The sequence below is a fragment of the Carettochelys insculpta genome, chromosome 6, assembly GCF_033958435.1.
Source record: "Carettochelys insculpta isolate YL-2023 chromosome 6, ASM3395843v1, whole genome shotgun sequence".
Classification (NCBI taxonomy): domain Eukaryota; kingdom Metazoa; phylum Chordata; order Testudines; family Carettochelyidae; genus Carettochelys; species Carettochelys insculpta.
Genome location: NC_134142.1, coordinates 102,542,565 through 102,557,738, shown reverse-complemented (window position 1 = coordinate 102,557,738; position 15,174 = coordinate 102,542,565).

Below are 15,174 nucleotides of genomic sequence, written 5' to 3'. Positions count from 1 at the left end.
TGTCATATAGCCCATAAACCAGGATGAGGTAGTCCACTCCATGAGTGCCTCAAGCCAGCGTACATAGCTAGGCATTCATTGCAGGCCCAATCCTGAGTGACAAATAAGTCATCACACGTGTGTGCTTATGAGAATCCCCAGAATTCTCAACATCACAAAGTATCAGAGAGGTACCCGTGTTAGTCCTGTGGCACTTTATAGACTAAAGACCCACTTTGCCCATGAAAGCTTATACTCTAAAATTTCTGTAAGTCTGTAAGGTGCCACAGGACTTCGTGTTGTTTTTGAACATCACAAAGGGCAGTTTTGCTGTGAATCAAAGTCTCATCTGTGCTCTAATTTTTCAGCACCATAATTTTGGCTTCTGCTGTGGGGCGTTTGTTCCCCCAGACACCCTGTGGGGTGGGGAATGTATTTCCCTGAGGTGTTCCTGGACAGTTACAGTGGCACAAACTGAGCAACATATAAAGGAAACTATGCACAATCTTGTCAAGGTGTCAAATCTTAGGGAACGGGTGAGCAAACGTTTTATGTTGGGCCTCACTTTTCAGCCCTGCAATTACCCCTGCTCCACAAACTGTGGGAGGACCACAGAAATGAATGTGGGGGTTGGGGACAATGCTAGGGAAAGGTATGGGCTGCTCAGGAAAGGGGTGTTGGGGGACTCTGAGGGTACCCTGAAGGGGGAGCAATGCTCTGGGGGTTGTCTTAAAGGGAGAAGCCTGGGGGCTCAGCTGCATCACCACCTCCACCTTGTAGGCATTGCCTTTGTTGTGCTGCTGGCCACGGAACTTGCTGCTGTTGTAGAGCAGGGAGGTGATGAACTCAGGCTGCACCATGTTGACTGGCATTGGTGGCACCAAGCTGGAGGCAGCTCTGCACCCCTACAGGCAGCAGCACTCGCTCCACACCAGCATTTTGGGGGAAATCCCAGGGGCCAACGTGACACAGGCTGAGGGGACCAATGCATCTGCCTTTCAGAGCTGGGAACTTTCTGGCTGCTTCCGCTGCTTGGCTCAGGGTCTCTGAATATTCTGATTGATCCTGCAGCTGGGTGGTGTTCCCTTGGAAACAGCAGTGACAGAGGTCATGGGGGAGGAAGCAGAGGGCCCGGGAAGCAGCAAAAGCCATGGGGTGGGGATAGGGAGCTGATCACACTGCACCTCCCTTACAAAATGTCAGCCCGCTTTATGCACCCCTGTCTTAAAGGATCGTGGAAATCAGTTCAGAGAGTCATAGTTAAGCTTTTGCATGGTACTGAGCATCCATGTGTGGAGCTCAACTAGACAGGAAAAAAACTTGGGAAATGATGTTGTTGATGTTTATTATAGACAGATAGAGAATTTGGTGTTATTCATTTGCCCCTGGCATTTTAAAACTGGATGGAGAGGAGATATGCAAACAAATAACACAACATAATATTTTCCACTCAGAAATATCTAATTACAGAGCTCAAACTGATGGGTGATAAAAGTTATTTTAAGTTGTTTACATGCAGATTGCGCTTTGTTTGCAGCTGTTGCTTTTTGCAGCACAGTCTCCGTTACACTGCATGCAATAATGCAAGCTGGATCCATCACACCTTGAGGTATGGAGATACACGCCTCATAGAACTATAAGGGACCTTTGAGAGGTCATTGAGTCCAGTCCCCTGCCCTCTTGGCAGGACCAAGCACCATTCCCTTTTTTTTTTAAATCTATTTGCCCCAGATCCCTAAATGGCCCCCTCAAGGACTGAGCTCACAACCCTGGGTTTAGCAGGCCAATGCTCAAACCACCGGTATGATATTGTCCAATTCTAAACCATCCAGTTTTAAGTCTTACCTAGGGATTTGGGCTGAATTTCAGCCACAAAGAACTTGGCTAAATACAAACAAGTTTCACAGTGCACCCTCCCTGGAATACAAGGAGGCTAAACAAGAGGAGGGAAGGATGCAGAAGAAAATTATTTGAGAAGAAGGAACACCATGTCTTACAGCAGATGCTTTCCTCAAGGAGTGAAGAAGAGCCAAGTTCCTCTTGCAACACCTGTTTCAAACAGAGAAGACAAGCCCTACCCTACGCTCCACACACAGCTGTCAGCACCCCCTTGTAATCTTAGGGGACAAAGAGAGGCCTTATCAGCATGCAAACTCTTCCTGCTCCTGGCCCACATGCAGGATGTCAACAGAATGTGCATCAAGGACTTTGTGCACCAAACCGCACACCTCTGTCACTTCACCTGATGGAGCAGTGACTGGCTGGCAGTAAGTCTCATCCCCTGTTTTCTACTCAGTGGAACGGTGTCACTGTACAGATTCTTGAGTTGAAGAGGCAGCATCTTACCAGGCAAGTACCTTCAGAGAAGACGAGTATTTTGTGATTACAAACAAACATTTCACCACATTAAAAGCGGGCATGTCCTGCCCTGTGCTGGGGTCCCTTCTCAGCACTAGCTGAAGTGCAAGCAGCTCCTGTACAGAGTCACCATACCAGTTTCTGGCTGTAGTTCCCTGTGCATCACAGTGGGGTTTGCTGTGTCACTGTATCACAGCTGCTGTTTTAAAGAAGTGCAAACACAATGTCAGGCAGCATGTTTGTGCTGAATTTTATGGAACTGAGATTAGTTTTCCAGTTAATATGGGAAAACTGTAACAAGTGTAGGACTTGGCTAGGGTTACCATATTTAACCTTTCAAAAAAGAGGACACCCCTGAGAGGGAGCATATCTGTATCAATATTTATCAACTCACGTTGTATTAATGCACTTTATGTGCTATATTATAATACAGCGGTCAGCAACCCCCGGCACAGGTGCCAAGATTTTCACCAGCACGTAAAGTGGGAGCTCAGCACTGCCCTTCGTGCCCCGTGCAGCTGGGAGCTTGGTCAAAGCCATACTACCTGTGGATTAACAAAAGACCAGGTAATGCTCCCAACCACCACCTAAACGGTAAAGCTCCGCATCTTAATGTACTCATTAATGAAGCTGTTGCAAGTAGGACTATCAGTGACTTTAAAAAGTATCACCAGGAATTGGACTGTACATAGAGGTCAAAAGGTCAAATTTCAGCACGAGCCTCAGAAAGGTTGAGGACCCCCACTATAGGACAAGTATTGGAGGGGTAGCCATGTTAGTCTGGATCTGTAACAGCAACGAAGGGTTTCCATGACCAGCATCTGATGAAGTGAGTCTGTGCTCACGAAAGCTCACGCTCAAAACTTTTCTGTTAGTCTTCAAGGTGCCACAGGACCCTTTGTTGCCGCTATAGGACATTAATATAACTTGAGGTGGTAGATACTGATACAGATATGCTCCCTTTCAAGGCTATCCTCTTTTTTTGAAAGTTCAAATATGGTACCCCTAATGCACTGACAGAAGTTGTGGCACAGCTTGGGGGAATAAAAAAGGGGGGGAAAGTGGCATAATGATTATAGGGGCAGCCTAGTGGTTCCTCCTTTACCTCTGTAGAGCCCGTCAGTGGCACACACAAGACACAGCAATGGCCAGGAGCAACTGCTGTGCAGGAACTGCCATTTCCATTCCACAGAAAATTTGCATATCTAAAAAATTTCAATCCAAGTTTCAACAAGAAGTTGGACATTCAAAATTCTCCATGGAACAGAAGTTTTCGAAGCTGGGCAGTCAGCCAGGCAGAGGACCAGCCTGGGGACCACTGCTGCTCCCTAGGGGTTGCTGGGCAGAGTGGGAACCTAGAGAGGCAGGAAGCTGACCAAGCCTGGAGAGCACAGGGAGCCCGAGCCGTGCAACCCAGCAGGCAGGCTGTTATGGATCTTAGAGAGCTAGTCACTCCAGGGAGCACCTCTCGCCTCTCTGCCACTGGCTGGCAAATAGACAGGCAACAAGCCAGCCAACCTGGTTTCTGCTGAAAAACATGACAGAACTGACACCCAGCCTCCATATGCTCAGATTTCAGTGACTCAGAGATTTCCAAAGGAAGATTGTTCAACCTGTTCTACTGCGATCTACTTCGTGAGCCCCTAAATCCTGCAAAATGCTCCATTTTCATAACTGGCCACCTTTCCCATGTCTGCATTTGATTGTCAGAAATGTTAATCTTTTCTTATAATTAACTTTACAGGTCAGCCTTAAAAATCTCACTGGGGCTTCTGCCCAGAGCAGCTGGCAGGAGCAGTGTCTTCATTTTATTTGTCTCCTGTTAAACACATTGGGAATATTTAGCAAGGAAAAGGGAGTACCCTACTATATTTGGGATAGAGGGGGGTGCCTACATACAGGGAACACTCGTATACTGACTCTGAGAGATGTACACAAACAGCAATGTTGATAAATGCAAAGAAATGCACTTTGGAAAAAATAATAGCTTCTATATGCACAAATGGATGAGACCCAAATTAGCTGTTACCATTTAACCAAAAGGTCTTGGAACCACAGTGAACGGTTGTCTGAAAACATCTGTTTACTATGCAGCAGCAGTACAAAAAAAACAAACACACAAAAAAACAAAACAAACCCAAAAAACAAACTGAATAAAACCTAAGAGAGTGCTAGGAGCGCTAGAAAGGGATAGCTAATAACACAGTAAATATCATAACGCTTTTATATAAATCTGTGATATGCCCACACCTTGAATACCACTGGCAGTTCTGGTCACCCCATCTCAAAAGAGGTCTATCAAATCTGTAAAAAGTACAGATTAAGGATATGGAACAGCTTCCATAGAAGGAGAGATTAAAAAGACTGACTATTTACCTTGGGAAAAGGACACCCAAGGGGATATACAAGAGAGGTCTATAAAATCATGAATGGTATGGAGAAAACGAATAAGGAAGTGTTATTTGCCCCTCCCCATAACAAAAGAAGAATGGGCAGCAGGTTGTAAACAGAAGAAAGTACTTTTTCACATAACTCACTGTCAACCTATGCAACATGTTGTCAGGGGGTGTTGTGAAGGCCAAAAGTATAACTGTGCTAAGAAAAGAACTAGAGAACTCAAGGAGGATATGGCTATTAGCCAATGGCTATTAGCCAAGATGGTCTGGAGTGCAACCCCATGAGCCTAGCCTCTGACTGCTAGAGGCTGGGAGTGGACGATAGGAGATGGATCAATAGATAATTGTTCTGTTCTGCTCACTCACTCTGAAGTGGCCTGGAGTTGGTCACTCTAAGTAGACGGGTTACTGGGCTAGATGGAACGTTGGTCTGACCCAGTATGGTAGTGCTTATGCTCTAATATTCATGTTCATTCAGTTTATGCAGCAGATAGATATCGTCTTTGCAACCATTATGTTTATTCTCCAAGTAGCAAACAAAATGGCATCTCCAAATGTTTATCTGCCCCTATCAACCCTATGGACTTCCCTTCCCCATGAATGGTGGATGTACCCCTTAAGTCATCTGGCACTTCAGATGACAAAAGTTGACCCAGATCATGAAGTTTTTCTGATGGATTAAAAAAGTGCAGATGTTCATAACTAATCTACATGCAAAAGAAAATCCAACTTGTGCGTGTCGGTAGCATGCATACCATGGGACAAAATTCTGACAGTGCTTACAATTAAATGAACTTGGAAAATTACAGGTAAGAGAAGAATGACTACGTGAAGATGACATTGAATGGCATGAAACAGTTTTTTCCTCATTTCCCCTCCTTTTTTCTTTTACTACAGCTGTATCTGTTTTTGTTTGGCCAATTTGTTCTTCTCTGAAACTTCTGCTGAAATGAATTAGGTAAGTCATGCTCTGAAACAAACTGAAAATAGGACATATGTAAACATATAACATAACTTGGAAAACTTTGTGTGTGTGTGCGCGCACACATGGGTGCTGGAATAAAAAAAGCTAGTCTGTTACTTGCTGGTAGAACAACATATCAACAACTGTTAGAGCTGACTTGAAGGTTAAATATTAGGAAGGAATCCAATTTCTCTTGTCTATTCAGCTCAGCGGTGTGTTAGATTGCGGTTGGAGTGTGCTTATGGAGTGTGGGATATGAAGTAGGCTAATCAATCCCTGCTGCTTCATTCTCAGGTTCTTCTTATATCAGGTCCCTGCCCTCAGGCAGCCTTCAGCTTTCCAAAAGCCAATTCCATACAAATAAAAATTGCGACCTGCAGCTAGAGGGTGAAGCTGAGTTTTCCCCTTGTGATTAATCTCTTCTTGGGTGGCTTTCAGGGAAAAAAAAAAAAAAGAAAGAACAGAGCAGAGAAAAAAACATGCATGCTGCAGCCTTGTGAAAGAGTTTTCCTATTGAATGAGCCCAGTGCTCTGCAGCCAGCTTATCAAATGAAAGAATTCATTTTTTTTAGCGGTGCCTCATGTTGACATTGAGAAAATGAGCTATCAAACACTATGATTAAACTTCAGCTGCCATAATTGTCGTCCGAACAACTGCATGGTGTAACTGAAAAGCATTTTTTTAAACCTAGCTCTATATGGTTCACCAGTAATACTCAGTTTAAAAGGTTGTTGCTGCTAGCAAGAGAAACAAGGCTTGAAATTAACTTTTTCCAATCCATAGACAAAATTAAACATACGTATTTGAGTCACACAAACAGGTAAATCAGATGTGCTTTAAAATTTCATTTTAGTCATTTTGACTGCCAAAGGATAGCTCTGGGATATTAAAATATCTGAGCATTTCCTTGTTTCACTGCATTTTACATATCTTTAAGAGATGGGTGCACAAGGAGGAGGAGGCTTAAATCCTCATTCTTGAGGGGAAAAAAAACAAAAAGAAAGAAAAACTGAGGGATTAAAGATTTCATACAAGCACAGGACAATCTAAAATGTAATTGCCATACTGCCTACAATTATTACTCAGCGTCCTTGATGGCGCACACTAATGCACTCATTCAGATAAGGCTTACATCGATGCACAGTATTTGATATTAATTCTTGGCAACCATTTTATAAGTGTTCTCTAGGGATTGTGGTTCAGTAAAGAGGAAAAAAAAAGTCCTTCAGGAAATGTGGCTAGAGGCACAATGGCTTGAAAATGCATCAGCGTCTCCAATCGCAGCAGCCCTCTGGCCAAATATGATTCTTTGTGAAATGAGCTCCTGCACAATTAAATCCATGCGTAAGATTGTTTAAGGAATGCAAACACTACAAACAAATGAGGGGGCAGTAATCAAGAACAAAGTAAGGAGAGCAAGTTACTAACTCATATTTTTTAAAGAAATTGGAGTAGTCTCCCACCTGTTTCCCAAGATTGCTTTATATTAATTCATTCAATGTTGGAAAACTAACACTGGTGCAATATAGCCAGTATTCAGGGTCAGCTTCTCAGATGGTATAAATCAGTGTGTTGATGGAGCTGCACCAACTGACACCAATCTGGCCTTTTTGTTTAAGACTAGCTTTGGTGTGAGTATTATGCAGGTAATTGTAGTTATCACCGAACACCACTAGGTGTCTATGAGGAATCCTAATAGTATACTGCACTACAGTCCGTATCGTAACATGGTCCCTTCAGGAGTTAGTTTTCAATTTGTCGTCCCAACAAATTAATGTCTCATTATTTTTAACCTATTTTGTTCTGTTTTCCACTTTACCTACTAAAGCAGGTGTTTTTGCTAAATCAATTATCTTAGAAATGTTACTTTTCATGAACATATGGAAACAAAATTTTTGAATTAACATTTTCATAGTTTTAGAATCTGTCAGACTCTGAGATTCACTTTACTTTCTTTCCAAGAGTTTAGAGAGTGTCTGGGATATTTGGAGGTTTAGGGTATAGATTATGACTGGGTTTCTTTATTTAAGAGCAAGAGTCATTGAGATATTCCATAACTACAAGCGATTTCCAAGCATAGTGGCTATATCTACACTTACAAAAAAGTTTGAAATGGCCCTGCTGATGACCAAATCAAAGAATACTAATAAGGCACTGAAATGAATACTCAGCACCTCATTAGCATGCTGCAGACCACAGCACTTAAAAAGTGCTGCGGTTTGCTCGCCCATGGCTCGTCTACACAGGGGCGTTTTCGAAAGGACCCTGCCAACATCGGAATCCCCCTATTCCTATCAGCTGATAGGAATAGGGGGATTCCGATGTTGGCAGGGTCCTTTTGAAAAGGACCCCCGTGTAGACGAGCTGTGGCGTGGCTGGTGGCATGCTAATGAGGCGCTGAATGTTCACTGCAGTGCCTCATTAGTATTCTTCGATTTGGCCATTAGCATGGCCATTTCGAAGTTTTTTGTAAGTGTAGACACAGGCAGTTTGTTAGATGCTCGGGGGGCACACTGCTATGTAGTTGGAATGGAGAAAAGGGAACGTTTATCTGCAACACGAAGGGTGAGCTGGAAAATGCAGTGATTGAGATGGGAGAAGGACAAGACGTGGAAGAGTTTAGCAGCTGGGCAGCACAGGAAAGGACAGATTCAAGCAGCAGGGCCAACACCCTTGCTGGGTCCCTAGGCAAGGTGGGGGGTCCCTGTTCCATGGCTCCCCAGAAGGGGTCAAGCCTCCTGAAGAAGGGGCAAGGCTTGGGGTAGCCAGCCCTCAGTGCCATTCAGACCACAGTGCTTCCCCTGGCACTCCAGCAGTGATTTAGAGACCTGGGGCTTCAGCCACTGCACTGCTGCTGCAGTAGTGGCAGTGGCAGCCAGGAGTTCCAGGCTTTTTGGTATCACTGAGCCCCAGAGCAATTGTCCCCTTTGCCATCCCTCTCCCTGACGCTGTGGTCAGCAGGCCTGGATCAAAGAGAAAGCTGACAATATTGAGCAGTAGGCTGGAGTTCAGGGAAGGGGCTGTAGCTACAGACCTAAGGTCTATTCCTTACTGAAATCTATTACCTCTGTCGCACAGTCCATTCTAGTTTTTATTTAACAGATTAATTCCTAGGATTCCTCCTGCATGCTGGGCTGCACGCACTCACTTGTTATTGTAGTGTAGCTTATGCCTGCTGGGCTGCACTCAGATGTTTGTTATTGAAAGGTTACTGAGGCATGCTGGTCTCCACTTAGTAGTAGGTTATTTTAGTATTTTTCCCCTGTATCCTGCCTGCTAGAAATTATTTGTTTATTGGAAGATAGAACAAAGTTATTTGTGTGTGAAACAATGATCTGAACAAAGGAACTGTAAGCCAATTTTTGGATTGAGTCATTAAAGCGCTTGGCAAAATATTATTGACTCATCATAAGCTTTGCAATAAGGGAATGACAAATATATAGCCAATTAAGAAAATAGAGTCTGACAATGCAATACTCTTAGCTTAAGGAAACCAAATACAATATCACAGCTTGTTCAAAAAGCTTAATTTGAAATTTCAGAGTCAGTAGAGTGGTATAAACACATTCCTTCAGCAGGGTTTCAGGGGAACGATATGTTGAAGAGCTGCTTCTGTGCAGAAGGTGAAATTAACTTTTAAGCAGAATCTTTTATGAAAAGGCCTTGGAATTTTTCCTTAGCCTTTTCTTCCTCACTTGAAAAATTCTGAATTAAAGAACCTAGCTGTGTTGCAGTAATAAATTAAAGATTTACAAAGCGATGAGCCTAATACAGTCATCTTTGGAAAAGGGCACAACTCTGATTTCCTTTGCAGGAGATTTTATTGGGTGCCATTGCAAATTAATACTAGATAAGAACTGAGAGCTTGGGCAACTTTCAGAAAATAAATTATGGGATTTTTTTTTGTTAGAGTCAAAAGTCTGGTGTTTTGTGTAAGTAAAGAGGGTAAAAAGAAGCCCCTCTGCCACATGTCTCTGCATTTTGGAACTGTTCTTAGGACACCAGCCTGACATTCAGTGTTCTCTCTATTTTTTCCAACCCCCAGGCAGAATAAATTTTATTCTGTGCACCAAGGCACGTGTGGATGCATACCACTAGTTGAAACACGTGCTGCTGGCTGTGGGCATCTGTGAAGACTTTGCTAGTTAGCTGGGTGGCACCTGAATCTCTCCTGGGCAACAACCTGACTGTTCAGCTTACAGGCAACACTGCTGCCACCCCCTTTCTTGAGAAATAGAAGTCTAATGCTTTAACTTGTACACAAGTTTACAAATTGACAAAAATGGGTCTGTCAGGAATGAATGCAGGGAAGGGGTAAACCCTTTCAGAGACAACTCCCAGCCCAGGTTGTTCAGGTGAGGCAACGGGAGGGAGAGAGACCTTTTTGAACTGAGCACAATTGCAGTCTGAGGGTCTTTTTTCCATGTGGCTGATGCAGAGGAGACAGAGAGATAATTACTCCTAAGCAGTTAGAACAAATTCAGTAAATATCCTGACCATCTCATAATCAGTCATAGACGTGTAAGTAGAAGGGAAACGTGTTGCTAGATGCCATCAGGTTAAGGTTATTTTGGAATCTGGTGTGACTATCTTTTTTCAGTGGCTTTGGTAATGACTTTATTCTTTCCCCTGTAACCTCTAAACTGAATCCCAGGGAAATAATTCTCTGTTCTGTAACCAGTATGATTTATTTTCTCTTGTTTTGTGAATAAATTACTTTTTTTTAAACCAAATGATTTGATTCCTGTGCCCTAAGAAGAGTCTGTGTATATTTAGGCCATAGGGGCCAACTACCAGATTACAGTTCTTTGTGTCTAAGCTCTCTCCTGAGGGAGATGTAAGAGTTTGGGGTATACCACAGGGAGATGTCCTAAGTGTGTCTTTCTGGGTTCCATTTGGATGGTGGCAGCACCCTCCAGGGTCAGGGAATCTGTGACCCTGGGGAGATTTTTAAAGCAAGGCAAGGCATTTTAAGTTTTTGTGGGACCTCACTTTCTGCACTTAAAGTGTGGAGGGGGGAACAGCCCTGATAGGGTCAATTCACAGCTTAGGTTGAGTCTGCCTTTTCAGCTCATGTTATTCAATTACCAGTCAAATTTCAAAACAAAAAAGCAGTCCAGTAGCACTTTAAAGACTAACAAAATAATTTATTAGGTGGTGAGCTTTCGTGGGACATACCCACTTCATCAGACCACAGCCATACCAGAACAGACTTGATGTTTAAGGCACAGAGAACCAAAAATAGTTATCGAGGTTGACAAATCAGAAAAATTGTAATCAAGGTGGGCAAGTCAGAAAGAAGAGTAGGAGGGGGAGAAGTCAAGGGTCAGACAAAACAAAGTATATAAAATGACTTCTCCCCTCCTACTGCCCCTCTTCTTTCTGATTTGCCCACCTTGATTACAATTTTTCTGATTTGTCAACCTCGATAACTATTTTTGGTTCTCTGTGCCTTAAATATCGAGTCTGTTCTGGTATTGCTGTGATCTGAAGAAGTGGGTCTGTCCCACAAAAGCTCGCCACCTAATAAATTATTTTGTTAGTCTTTAAAGTGCTACTGGACTGCTTTTTTGTTTCGATAGTATATAGACTAACATGGCTATCTCTCTGTTACCACTCAAACTTCAGGTACAGAAGTGGAGAGGAAAAGACAAAGACAGATGTGAGAAATACTGCAGGTTTAACACGGCAATCAAGGCTCATCAAAGCATAGGAAAGTCCTGTCTGTTCTGTTCTGTGTAGCATCTGAACATCTTCCTGTGATACAGTGAATGATGACTAACAACTACTGCATGCAATTTTCTGTCTGTCCTCTCCCCATGCCTATGCCCTTTCCCACCAAGCCCTGTCCCCACCATTGTCAGCTTGGGGAAGGGGTTACAATGCCAGCTGGCTCGTTGGTCAGCTATGCTGACTTATCGGCTGCTTACAATATTTCCTAACATATTTGCAAGGTGCCCTGTGGATTTCAGTGGGGTTTTGATCAGGCGCCATGGCTGTAGGACTGACTCTGGCCCTCCATTTTTGCTGTTTGATTTTGTCTTTCTCATATAGTGTTTTACATTTCAAACATTTTACAATTAATTTGTACAATAATTATGTCACCCAGGCAAATGATTACCAGTGACTGAAAATCTTTTCCCAAGCGTAAGCCCCTGGATCACAGCATAGAATACAATGTAAGAGGATCCACACAAGAAATAACCCTAATGTGGAATAGAAAATGAAAGTCACAATATAAGAGGGAGAGAAAGCAAACAAGGATGGGGTACTTGTCTACATGTCATTAATCGACCGGAGCAGAGTACAATTCTGCACCCGGAAATGGGATGTAATAGTTTACCAGTATTTCCACCTTCATATGCATGTTTGCTGGCATCTCATTCCATTACTAACCTCCAACCACCCCCTCCCTTCCACCTGCATGATACAGATTTTCCCTGCACTCATTGCACCTACACTGTCTGCATGAAAACCCTGTTAAAAGACCCACTTATTCCACGCTGACCACACTGAATAGTAGTAGTACGTACATTTCTAACTCTGATTTTCTCCCTTTCCCTAACCTCTGTGTTCAGGTCTGACTATTAGCATCTCTTCTGGAATGTGAAGAAAGCAACAGCATACTCTGTGCACTACCATAAACAATTGAGCAAACAACTAATAAGTGTGCCATGACTCACTTCAGTTGAGTAAAGGCCTGAAGCTTAGTTCACTTCAGCCAAGATCCAGGGAGGAGGAACTCAACCCACCCCTCCCCCAGATCTCTAATGTATTTCAGTTCTCAGCCTGGAATCCTCCCTCTCTGTCAAATTCAGGCACATCTTTCATAGTATGCTGTCAGAATTAACTGTTCCCTACACTGACCCAATTCTGGTACCCTCATGTACGTCTTCATTCAGAGCAACATTAGTTTCCCCCAGCCATTGGGAGAAGATTAACCTACATCCCTGCCAGCCTCTGGCTGGGTTTTACACCCATCTGCCAGAGCACTAGGCAATGTTCTTCTTAGGTAACAGACGAATTAAGTGGCACAGTTAATCAGCAATAGGCTCTTCCCTATGACAACTTTATTCTGTTCAGAAAAGCTGAGGCCAAGTGACCATCTGTGATGGTAACATGCTCTCACTGGTATGTGCTAAATACCTGGGATAAAATGGATAGTGCGTGCTCATGTCCGTTTATAATACTTGCTGTCACCCGGGACCTTCTGGTGCATGAGAAGCATGGCACAGGGTTAGTAACTGACAGGCACACTCTTCACCGCAAATGTTTTTTCACATATGCAAGAGAAATTACAATGATGCTGACATTGAGAACTGGACAGACCATTGTTTTGCTTGATTCAGTGATGTTTACTCTGAGTTTTGGGGCTGACATGTGATGCACCTAGTCCTTTAGATCCTACTCAGTGATTGGGAAGCTAAGGCAAATGATTTTTATGCATGATTAGAATAGGTCAACTCACATGACTAAAGGAAATGCAAACTTACATGGTCAAATACTCTAATGGAATAAGTGGGCACAGTTTTATTGACTTCAATGGAGTTTTTTCCAGTTATACCAGGAGACATTAACGGTTACATTATTCTATCCAATACTGTTACACAGGCTTATTTGGCATGGGGTCATAAGCAGAGAAGGTAGCACCATAACTGGCCCTTGGTATAACTGGAGATGCTGGTACCATCTACAGTTAAACCTGCCTCAACTCTGACCAAGATGGCAAAACCAGTTCTAAGACTATATCTACACTGTATGCCTCTTGTTGTGACACACAGCTACATGCTGCAGTGAAAAGCAGCCTGTGTCCACACTGTGCTGGATTGCTGTATGTCTCAGGGAAAGGCCCTGGCGTGGCGGACGTGGCGTGGAAAGGCTCTGGCAGGATATCTGGGGGGAGGCACTACTTGGGCAAGTACAGAGACAAAAAAGGCACTTACCCACAGCATCCTTGTACGTCCTAGTCACCTAACCACTGTTCACTAGCTGTACTCCTATTTATACCTCCATAAAGTGTGTGTGTAGGGGATGTACTTTACACACTGCCATAAGGAAGGTGCAGAGTACACAGAAGCTGTTAAAGATGAGAAGGGAATTCAGCCTTCAGACTTGGTCTTTGATTTCTTTGCTGGAGATGCCAAATGTGATGGTGGATTGCTGTCTACTAGAAACTGACCTGCTAGCTATGCCAGTTTTTGTACAAGCCACCAAACACCATAAGATGGAAACAACTTTTGAGTACCCCAACCCAAGCTGAATTCAAATCACTATCTTAGAAGTAAAAGGGTTCCACATCTTATGACTAATTCCATCAGAAATTGGTTTCTTCTGAACTGACTTTATTGCATACACTTTCCCACACACATTGCTTTGGAAAGATAACTTCTACGTGGCGACTCCTGCAGGCTCTTCAAGTGTAAGCAGCAGTTAGTAAGGCAAATAGGATGTTAGGAATTATTAAAAAAGGGATCGATAATAAGACAAAAGATATCATACTTCCCCTATATAAAACTATGGTACGCCCACATCTCGAGTACTGCGTGCAGATGTGGTCTCCTCACCTCAAAAAAGATATATTGGCATTAGAAAAGGTTCAGAAAAGGGCGACTAAGATGATTAGGGGCTTGGAAAGGGTCCCATATGGGGAGAGGCTAGAGAGACTGGGACTTTTCAGTTTGGAAAAGAGGCGATTGAGGGGCGATATGATAGAGGTATATAAAATCATGAATGGTGTGGAGAAAGTGAATATAGAAAAATTATTTACCTTTTCCCATAATACAAGAACTAGGGGACACCAAATGAAATTGATGGGTAGTAGGTTCAAAACTAATAAAAGGAAATTTTTCTTCACACAGCGCACAGTCAACCTGTGGAACTCCTTGCCCGAGGAGGCTGTGAAGGCCAGGACTCTATTAGGGTTTAAAAAAGAGCTTGATAAATTTTTGCAGGTCAGGTCCATAAATGGCTATTAGCCAGGGATAAAGTATGGTGCCCTAGCCTTCATAACAAGGGCAGGAGATGGATGGCAGGAGATAAATCACTTGTCTTCTGTTCTCCTTCTCTGGGGCACCTGGCATTGGCCACCGTCGGCAGATGGGATGCTGGGCTTGATGGACCTTTGGTCTGACCCAGTATGGCCATTCTTATGTTCTTATGTAAGCTACTTGTGCCACCTCTTAGGAGAGAGACTGAGCATTGAAGACTTAACTTTGTTGTCTCTTTCTTAGTCCATCACATTCATTTAAAATACTGAATTTTCACAGGGAACCATCACCGAGCATTACCATGAAGAAAACAGCTACATTAAACTATGTAATTCGCGTATTGCTGAGTACATTCAAATAATGAATATGCCTAAGGAAATGGATTTCTAGGGTCACTGCACAAGCAGAAAATGAGGCTAAGAATCCATTAGATTGACTGGGTGATTCTTTTTTGGCAGCACCCGGCCCCTCATCCTTAGCCTATTGATT